This window comes from Salmo trutta, chromosome 28 (genome assembly GCF_901001165.1).
Source record: "Salmo trutta chromosome 28, fSalTru1.1, whole genome shotgun sequence".
In the NCBI taxonomy this organism is placed as follows: domain Eukaryota; kingdom Metazoa; phylum Chordata; class Actinopteri; order Salmoniformes; family Salmonidae; genus Salmo; species Salmo trutta.
The window spans coordinates 11,809,578-11,818,655 of record NC_042984.1 but is presented as its reverse complement, the minus strand read 5'-3'; the positions used below and the strand labels follow the sequence as shown (position 1 = coordinate 11,818,655).

Below are 9,078 nucleotides of genomic sequence, written 5' to 3'. Positions count from 1 at the left end.
GGACACCCTTTCAAATTAGTGGACTCGGCTATTTCAGCCACATCCATTGCTGACAGGTGTGTAAAGTCGAACACACAGCCATGCAATCTCCACAGAAACATTGGCAGTAGAAAGGATGCCTCCTTTCCAACAAGTTCGTAAAATGTCTGCCCTGCTAGATCTGCCCCGGTAAACTGTAAGTGCTGTTATTGTAAAGTGGAAACGTCTAGGAGCAACAATGGCTCAGCCGCGAAGTGGTAGGCCACACAAGCTCACAGAACGGGACTGGTGAGTGCTGAAGTGCGTAGCACGTAAAAATCGTCTATCCTCTGTTGCAACTGCCTCTCGAAGCAACGAGAGCTTCATGAAAGGGATTTCCATGGCCGAGCAGCCGCACATAAGCCTAAGATCACCATGCGCTATGCCAAGCGTCAGCTGGAGTGGTGTAAAGCTCGCCACCATTGGAGTGGTGTAAAGCTCGCCACCATTGGAGTGGTGTGGAAGCTCGCCACCATTGAAGTGATGAATCATGCTTCACCATCTGGCTGTCCGATGGACGAATCTGGGTTTGGCGGAAGCCAGGAGAATGCTACCTGCCCTAATGCATAGTGCCAACTGTAAAGTTTGGGGAGGAGGAATAATGGTCTGGGGCTGTTTTTCATGGTTCGGGCCCCTTAGTTCCAGTGAAGGGAAATCTTAACGCTACAGCATACAATAACATTCTAGACAATTTTGTGCTTCCAACTTTGTGGGAACAGTTTGGGGAAGGGCCTTTCCTGTTTCATGACAATGCCCCCGTGCACAAAGCGAGGTCCATACAGAAATGGTTTGTCGAGATCGGTGCGGAAGAACCTCAAGAACCTTAACCCCATTGAACACCTTTGGGATGAATTGGAACGCCGACTGCGAGCCAGGCCTAATTGCCCAACATCAGTGCCCGACCTCACTAATGCTCTTGTGGCCTGAATGGAAGCAGGGAAATCTTAATGCTACAGAATACAATGACATTCTAGACGAATCTGTGCTAAAGAGCGTAACGCGGTCAAAATTGTCTTTCCTTGTTTGCAACACCCACTACTGAGTTCCAAACGGCCTCTTGAAGCAACGTCAGGACAAGAACTGTTTGTCAGGAGCTACCTGAAATGGTTTTCCATGGCGAGCAGCTGCACACAAGCCTAAGATCACCATGTGCAAGTGTCGGATGGAGTGGTGTAAAGCTCGCCGCCATTGGCCTCTGAAACAGTGGAAACGCGTTCTCTGGCAGTCCAACAGACTAAACTGGGTATGGCTGATGCCAGGATGCATAGTAAAGTTTGGTGGAGGAGGAATAATGACTGGCCTGCACAGGTCCCTGACCTCAACCCCATCGAACACCTTTGGGATGAATTGGAACACCCACTGCGAGCCAGGCCTAATCGCCCAACATCAGCGCCTGACCTGACTAATGCTCTTGTGGCTGAATTGAAGCAAGTCCCCACAGCAATGTTCCAACATCTAGTGGAAAGTCTTCCCAAAAGAGTGGAGGCTGTTATAGCAGCAAAGGGGGGACCAATTCCAATTTCCGTATTTATGCCCATGATTTTGGAATGAACTGTTCGACAACCAGGTGTCCCCATACTTTTGATCATGTAGTGTAGAGCGGTATTTGCATTATTTATTTATACAGTATTTTTGCTCATCCTTTATCAAGGGGGCCAAAAATTTCAGTATGAAGGTATGCATTAACTAAAATGACAAGAGAAATTGATGATGCACTACCCAATTTCGAAATTGCACCTTGTGCTTTCTACTATTACAACTTTCAAGAGTAAGTTTAACGCCGGACTGAGTTCCCCCTGCCAACCCCACTGCTGTAGAGTACACTACACACGGCATTAACGTATTACTGCATAACACGGCATTAACACAACATTAACATATTACTACATAATACAACATGGTATTAACGTATTACTGCATAAAACACAGCATTTACATATTACTGCATGAAACAACACGGCATTAACATATTACTGCATAATACAACACAGCATTAACGTATTACTGCATAGTACAACACAGCATTAACGTATTACTGCATAAAACAACACAGCATTTACGTATTACTGCATAGTACAACACGGCATGAACATATTACTGTATAATACAACACGGCATTAACGTATTACTGCATTAAACAACACAGCATTAACGTATTACTGCATAATACATCACAACACAGCACAGCCTCAATCAAATTGAAATCAAACTTTATTTATATAGCACATTTCTTACAACAAATGCATTTCAAGGTGCTTAACAAATACAAATAATCAAAGGTGAGAAAGATAAAACACAAAATGTTTCTATGCAAAAATCTAGTTAAAATAGACACGAATAAAAATGTTGAATTAAGAGAAATTAAAATAGTAACGCATGCATCTCTGAATACTAGTACGGTACAGAAGCAGCATTATACCACATATGTTGAAATATGAAATGGGAGATGAAATGGGGCACGTAGCCTAGTGGTTAGAGCGTTGGGCCAGTAACCATAAAGGTTGATGGATCGAATCCCCGAGCTGACAAGGTCAAAATCTGTCGTTCTGCTTCTGAACAAGGCAGTTAACCCACTGTTCCCTGGTAGGCCGACATTGTAAGTAAGAATTTGTTCTCAACTGACTTTTCTAGTTAAAGAAAAGGTCAAATAAAAATGTTTAAAAATATAAATAATATTCTTCATAGAATAGAATACAATTAAAAATGTCCATACCGACTACAATGATGGACCCGCTGGCCTCAACCCTGTCCAGGTTGGTGATGACCCTCACAGGTGTAAAACACCCTCGTCTTCTGTCTGCACATTGGCCACAATCAGGTCTGGGCCCTCAAATGTGTACCTGGGAATAATGTATTCTTGGTCATGATCGTGATTGAGGATCATCGTCATCATTACACACACAACACACACACACACACACAGAGACATACAGTAAATATGTCCTTACTTGTCCTCGGCGTATGACTGAAAGAGTTCCTGTCCGCTCCTCTTCCACTGAATGTGTGGAGGAGTCAGTTTGGGGTCCACCTGTGCCAGGCAGGTAAAGATGGCCGTCTTACCAGGTTGAACACGCAGAGACCCAGGAGGAGACAGGATCACTGTCCTGTCTGAGAGAGAGAGATGGGGAGAGAGACGGGGAGAGAGATGGGGGAGAGAGAGATGGGGAGAGAGACGGGGAGAGAGATGGGGAGAGAGAGATGGGGAGAGAGACGGGGAGAGATGGAGAGAGATGGGGGAGAGATGGAGAGAGATGGGGAGAGAGATGGGGAGAGAGAGGATGGGGAGAGAGAGGAGATATGGGGTGAGAGAGAGGGGGAGAGAGGGAGAGAGATGGGGGAGAGATGGAGAGAGAATGGGGGAGAGATGGAGAGAGATGGGGAGAGAGACGGAGAGAGATGGGGAGAGAGACGGGGGAGAGAGATGGAGAGAGATGGGGAGAGAGACGGGGAAGAGATGGGAGAGAGAGATGGGGAGAGAGAGATGGGGAGAGATGGAGAGAAATGGGGGAGAGAGGAGAGAGATGGGGGAGAGAGAGAGAGATGGGGAGAGAGACGGGGAGAGATGGAGACGAGATGGGGGAGAGAGAGAGAGAGATGGGGGAGAGATGAGAGAGATGGGGGAGAGATGGAGAGAGATGGGGAGAGAGACGGGGACGAGATGGCGAGAGATGGGGAGAGAGACGGGGAGAGAGATGGGAAGCGAGAGATGGGGACGAGAGAGATGGGAGAAGAGTAGCGGCTTGAGAGATGGAGGAGCTGATGGCGGAGAGATGAGAGACCGAGATGGGGAAAGAGATGAGAGAGATGGGGAGAGAGACGGGGGATTTTTTTCCGAAGCTTGTGAGCGAGAGCTGAGGAGAGAGAGAGAGATGGGGAGAGGAGAGAGAGAGAGAGAGATGGGGATGAGAGGAGGGAGAGGGGGAGAGATGGAGAGAGATGGGGAGAGATGGAGGAGATGATGGGGATGAGAGAGAGAGAGTATGGGGAGAGAGAAGATGGGGAGAGAAGATGAGGGGGAGGGTTACAGAGACAGGTGCAGGCAAGGGTTTGAGGAGTGTGTGCGCGGTGTGTGGTTCATTGGCCCTACTCAATCCGCCCACATCCAGCTGTCAGCGCTCGATTGCACCGTAGGTTGGTGTGCTAACGGAGCAGGTGTACAGGCCCTCGTCGCCATGGAACCATTGGTGATCTGAGTTTCCATTGGTCAGCAGGTTAACCCTGGGCTCAGCAGTAGAGAAGCGCTGCTGTTCCTCTCCCTGGATAGGAAATACAGAGATACACTGATTACACAGAAAACCACAGCCAGAGAGGGTGGGAAACCCAGACCCTCATTAAGCAGCCTAAGGCCGGATTTTGTCTGACTGGTTGTCAATGAAGAGAGACACATTCCTTCCTTAATGGAAGACTATCTGAATCTAATTAAACAAACTAGTTTCTTAGAATAGAATAGAATATAACACAATATATACTCATACAGGTGTGTGTCTTACCATGTTACTTTAGGTCTGGGAGAGCCGAAGGTCTGACACTGCAGTACAGCATTCTGTCCCTCTGTGGAGTTGTATTTCTGTCCGTCGGCATTCAGGATCTGAGGAGGCAGTTCTGGAACAGGATACAAGGTACAGGTTTATCAATGTGACGTATTTGTTGTTGACACATACACACACAACACAGCTCCCCCTCACGATGACGAAGATGTAGGTATTGACTAGGATGGTTCCGTGTTTGTTGTGGGCCTGACACTGGTAGACTGCTGTATCAGTGAAGACCACATCTCTCAGAATCAGAGCTCCATCTCTCACAGTACGCCTAGGGTTTGAGTCTATGCCTGGGGAGAGACACACACATTACAGCAAGTCATCACAACATCCTACCAAAGCACAATACTGACTGGCATATTCATGAGAAAAAAGGACATTTTAAGTTACCTTTTTAGAGTTGTTAATAGCCGAAAGAAAGAAATATTGTAATTTCACCTATGCACATCAGTAGACATAAAGATTCTAATTTGACCTATGCACATCAGTAGCAGGTGTAATAAGCTGAGTTTGCTGCTAAACCTTGTTAATGCATAGGTCAACTGTATGTGTAAGAGTAACATGCGTTATTCCACACTTGTGATGGGTTTTCCATTGATGCTCCAGGCGACAGCAGGAGACGGGATGCCATCAGCCTGACAGTCCAGTCTCACCGTCTCTCCTGGGGCATAGAGCTGGCTTACTGGCTCCTTGGTCCAGTAAGGAGCCGCTGCACAACAAACAGCACACCATTATACACAACATTATGATGCACAACGTTATGATACACAACACAAACCATCAATATGCAGTTAGTTAAACAGACAGCATAGACGACAACAGACAGCATAGACAACAACAGACAGCATAGACAACAACAGACAGCATAGACAACAACAGACAGCATAGACAACAACAGACAGCATAGAACACAACAGACAGCATAGAACACAACAGACAGCATAGAACACAACAGACAGCATAGAACACAACAGACAGCATAGAACACAACAGACAGCATAGAACACAACAGACAGCATAGACAACAACACATAGAAAAGCATGAACAGACAACAACAGTATGACACACAACAAGATCATACGTACTGTAACGCATGAGGGCATGGTGGAAAACACATCAACACACAGCCACAGCAGTAACCTTAGCAGGTAAACAAGAGAGGAAACAGTGTGTGTGTGTGTGTGTGTTGTCTTGTTTACCTTCGACGCTAACGGTGTAGGTGTGTGTGACCTTGCCCTGTGAGTTGTTAACTGAACACTGGTACTCTCCCCCGTCGCTAACTGAGATGTTACTTGATGCGCAGCAGACGGTCAGACAGATGTCTGGACGTACGGGACCTCGGACAGCTGGCCGTCCTTCCTCACCCACTTGACTGTAGGGGTAGGGCTGGATGGGGAGGGAGAGCGAGGAGGAGGGGGGGATGGTGGAGCCAAAAGGGGGAAGGAGGGAGGGAGAGGGGGAGTGGAGGGAGGGAGAGGGGAAGGAAGGGGGGTGTGGAGGAGGAAGGGAAAGAGAGAAAGGGGGAGAGGGAGCGAAAAAGAGGCAAGATAGATGTTAGATGTTCCTCTTGACCTAACAGGCTCGCTTTGATTGAGCCATGCCTGTGCACGGACAGAGAGAGAGTTAGACTTACAGGCCCTGGACGATGCACTCTAGCTCCAGGCTCTGGCCCCGGAGGGCGTGGTAAGTGCTGTGGGTCCCTGAGGGCCTCATCATCTGGGGCCTTCGGCTCCGAACCACTGAGTTAGCTGGAGAGTAGAGAGGGAGGGGAGGGGGAGAGAGAGGAAGGGAGGGGGAGAGAGAGAGACGGGAGACAGAAACAGAGGTTCATACAGTGGTAGAAAAGTAAAAGCAAAGATACCTTGATAGAAAATTAAAAAGTAAAAGTGAAATCACCCAGTAAATTACTACTTGAGTAAAAGTCTGAAGTATTTGGTTTAAAATATACACTGAACAAAAATATGAAAGTAACATGTGAAAGTGTTGGTCCCATGTTTCATGATCTGAAATAAAAGATCCCAAAAATGTTCCATACCCACAAATTGGCTGGGCCTGGCTCCCCAATGGGTGGGCCTGGGCTGTAAGTGGGTGGGGCCTATACCTTCCAAAGCTGTCCAGTCATGTGAAATCATAGATTAGGGCCTAATTTATTTATTTTAATTGGACTGATTTCCTTATATGAAGCAGTAACTCGTAAAATCGTTGAATATGTGTGCCTGTTGCATTTATATTTTAATTTGAAATTCCACATTGAGCCAACCAGACAGCATGATATTCTTTTCTTTGAATTTACGGATCGCCAGGGGCACACTCCAATACTCAGACATAATTACCAACAAATCATTTGTGTTAGTGAGTCTGCCAGATCAGAGGCAGTAGGGATGAACAGGGAGGTTCTCTGTTTAGTGAGTCTGCCAGATCAGAGGCAGTAGGGATGAACAGGGAGGTTCTCTGTTTAGTGAGACTGCCAGATCAGGGCAGTAGGGAGGACCAGGGATGTTCTCTGTTAGTGAGTCTGCCAGATCAGATGGCAGTAGGGATGAACAGGGAGGTTCCTGTTTAGTGAGTCCACCAGATCAGAGGCAGTAGGGATGAACAGGGAGGTTCTCTGTTTAGTGAGTCCGCCAGATCAGAGGCAGTAGGGATGAACAGGGAGGTTCTCTGTTTAGTGAGTCTGCCAGATCAGAGGCAGTAGGGATGAACAGGGAGGTTCTCTGTTTAGTGAGACTGCCAGATCAGAGGCAGTAGGGATGAACAGGGATGTTCTCGTTTAGTGAGACTGCCAGATCAGAGGCAGTAGGGATGAACAGGGAGGTTCTCTGTTTAGTGAGACTGCCAGATCAGAGGCAGTAGGGATGAACAGGGAGGTTCTCTGTTTAGTGAGTCTGCCAGATCAGAGGCAGTAGGGATGAACAGGGAGGTTCTCTGTTTAGTGAGTCTGCCAGATCAGAGGCAGTAGGGATGAACAGGGAGGTTCTCTTGATAAGTGCGGAATTGGAACATTTTCGTGTCCTGTTAAGCATTTGAAATGCAACGAGTATTTTTGGGTGTCAGGGAAAATGTATGTGAGTAGAAAGTACATTATTTTCTTGTAATCTATGTTCATTAGTTCACTAGGGAGTTTTTCCTAGCCACCGTGCTTCTACACCTGCATTGCTTGCTGTTTGGGGTTTAGGCTGGGTTTCTGTATAGCACTTTGAGATATCAGCTTTAAAATACATTTGATTGATAGCCACACTACTGTAGGCAACACTACAGATATCTGACATGCTCCTATACCCCAGGTGGCCTTGGCTTGGGTTACGGTCCCATCAGTGTCTCTGTTCTTAACTAACATGTGGGGAGGGTTGAGACAACCTGTACTGTAGTTAACAAATGGCCTTCAGGCGCTATCGTATGTTACCATGGTGACTGGCATTATTAGTGGTGACTCATAGTCAGGGTGATTGACTAGTACTGCGTTACCATGGTGACCAAGGTCAGTCTACAGTGTGTTACACGGTTACCGAGGTCAGTCTAGCTTAGTATTTACAGGTTGTGACGGTGAGGATGATGGATTCCTTAAAGAGTTTGGTGGAGTGCTGAGGTGCTGGGCATTATAGGTGTATCATAACAGTTATAGTACTGTGTACCTATGGTGAGTGACGGTATACTTACAGGTTGTAACGTCAGGGTGATGGGTTCCTTGGAGAGGATGTGCGAGCGTTGAGGTACTGGACGTTACAGGTGTAGTCAATACGGTGTCATTGATGGTGACGTGAGAGAAGTAGAGTTCCGTCCGACCCTGGGTTACACGATCATTTAGCTCAATGTTGATGCATCCTGGAGGGAGTGGAGTGGAGGGAGAAGAGAAGGAGCGGGGAGGGGAGGGGGAGTGTGAGAGGAGAAGGGGAAGGGGAGGGGAGTAGGAGGAAGGGAGTGAGAAGAGAAGGAGGGCGGGGAGGGAGGGGAGGGGAGTAAGGTGGAGGGAGGTGAGTGAGAAGTGAGCGGGAGGGGAGGGGGAGTAGGTGGGAGGGGAGTGAGAGAGAGGGGAGGGGAGGGGAGTAGGAGGAAGGAGTAAAGAGGAGAAGGAGCGGGGAGGGGAGGGGAGAGTAGAGGGAGGGAGTGAGTGAGAAGAGCGGGGAGGGGAGGGGGAGTAGGGGGGGAGGGGAGTGAGGGAGAAGGGGAGGGGCAGTGGGAGGGGGAGTAGGGGGGAGGGAGTAAGAAGAGAAGGAGCGGGGAGGGGAGGGGGAGTAGGGGGGAGGGGAGTGAGAGGAGAAGGGGAGGGAGGGGAGTAGGAGGAAGGGAGTAAGAAAGAAGGAGCGAGGAGGGGAGGGGAGTAGGGGGGAGGGAGTGAGTGAGAAGGAGGCGGGGAGGGGAGGGGGAGTAGGGGGAAGGGGAGGTGAGAAGGAGCGGGGAGTGGGAGTAGGGGGAAGGGGAGTGAGAAAGGAGCGGGGAGGGGAGGGGAGGGAGAGTAGGGGAGGAGAAGAGAAGGAGCGGGAGGGAAGGGGGGGGGAGGGGGGAGTAGGGGGAAGGGGAGTG

General features: G+C 48.5%; 1 pseudogene; it reads right to left on the bottom strand.

Moving 5' to 3' along the window:
• LOC115166469 (neural cell adhesion molecule L1-like) overlaps positions 1-6,884 on the bottom strand; it is a 31,006-nt pseudogene extending 24,122 nt beyond the window's left edge.
• Between the last annotated feature and the right edge of the window lie 2,194 nt (positions 6,885-9,078).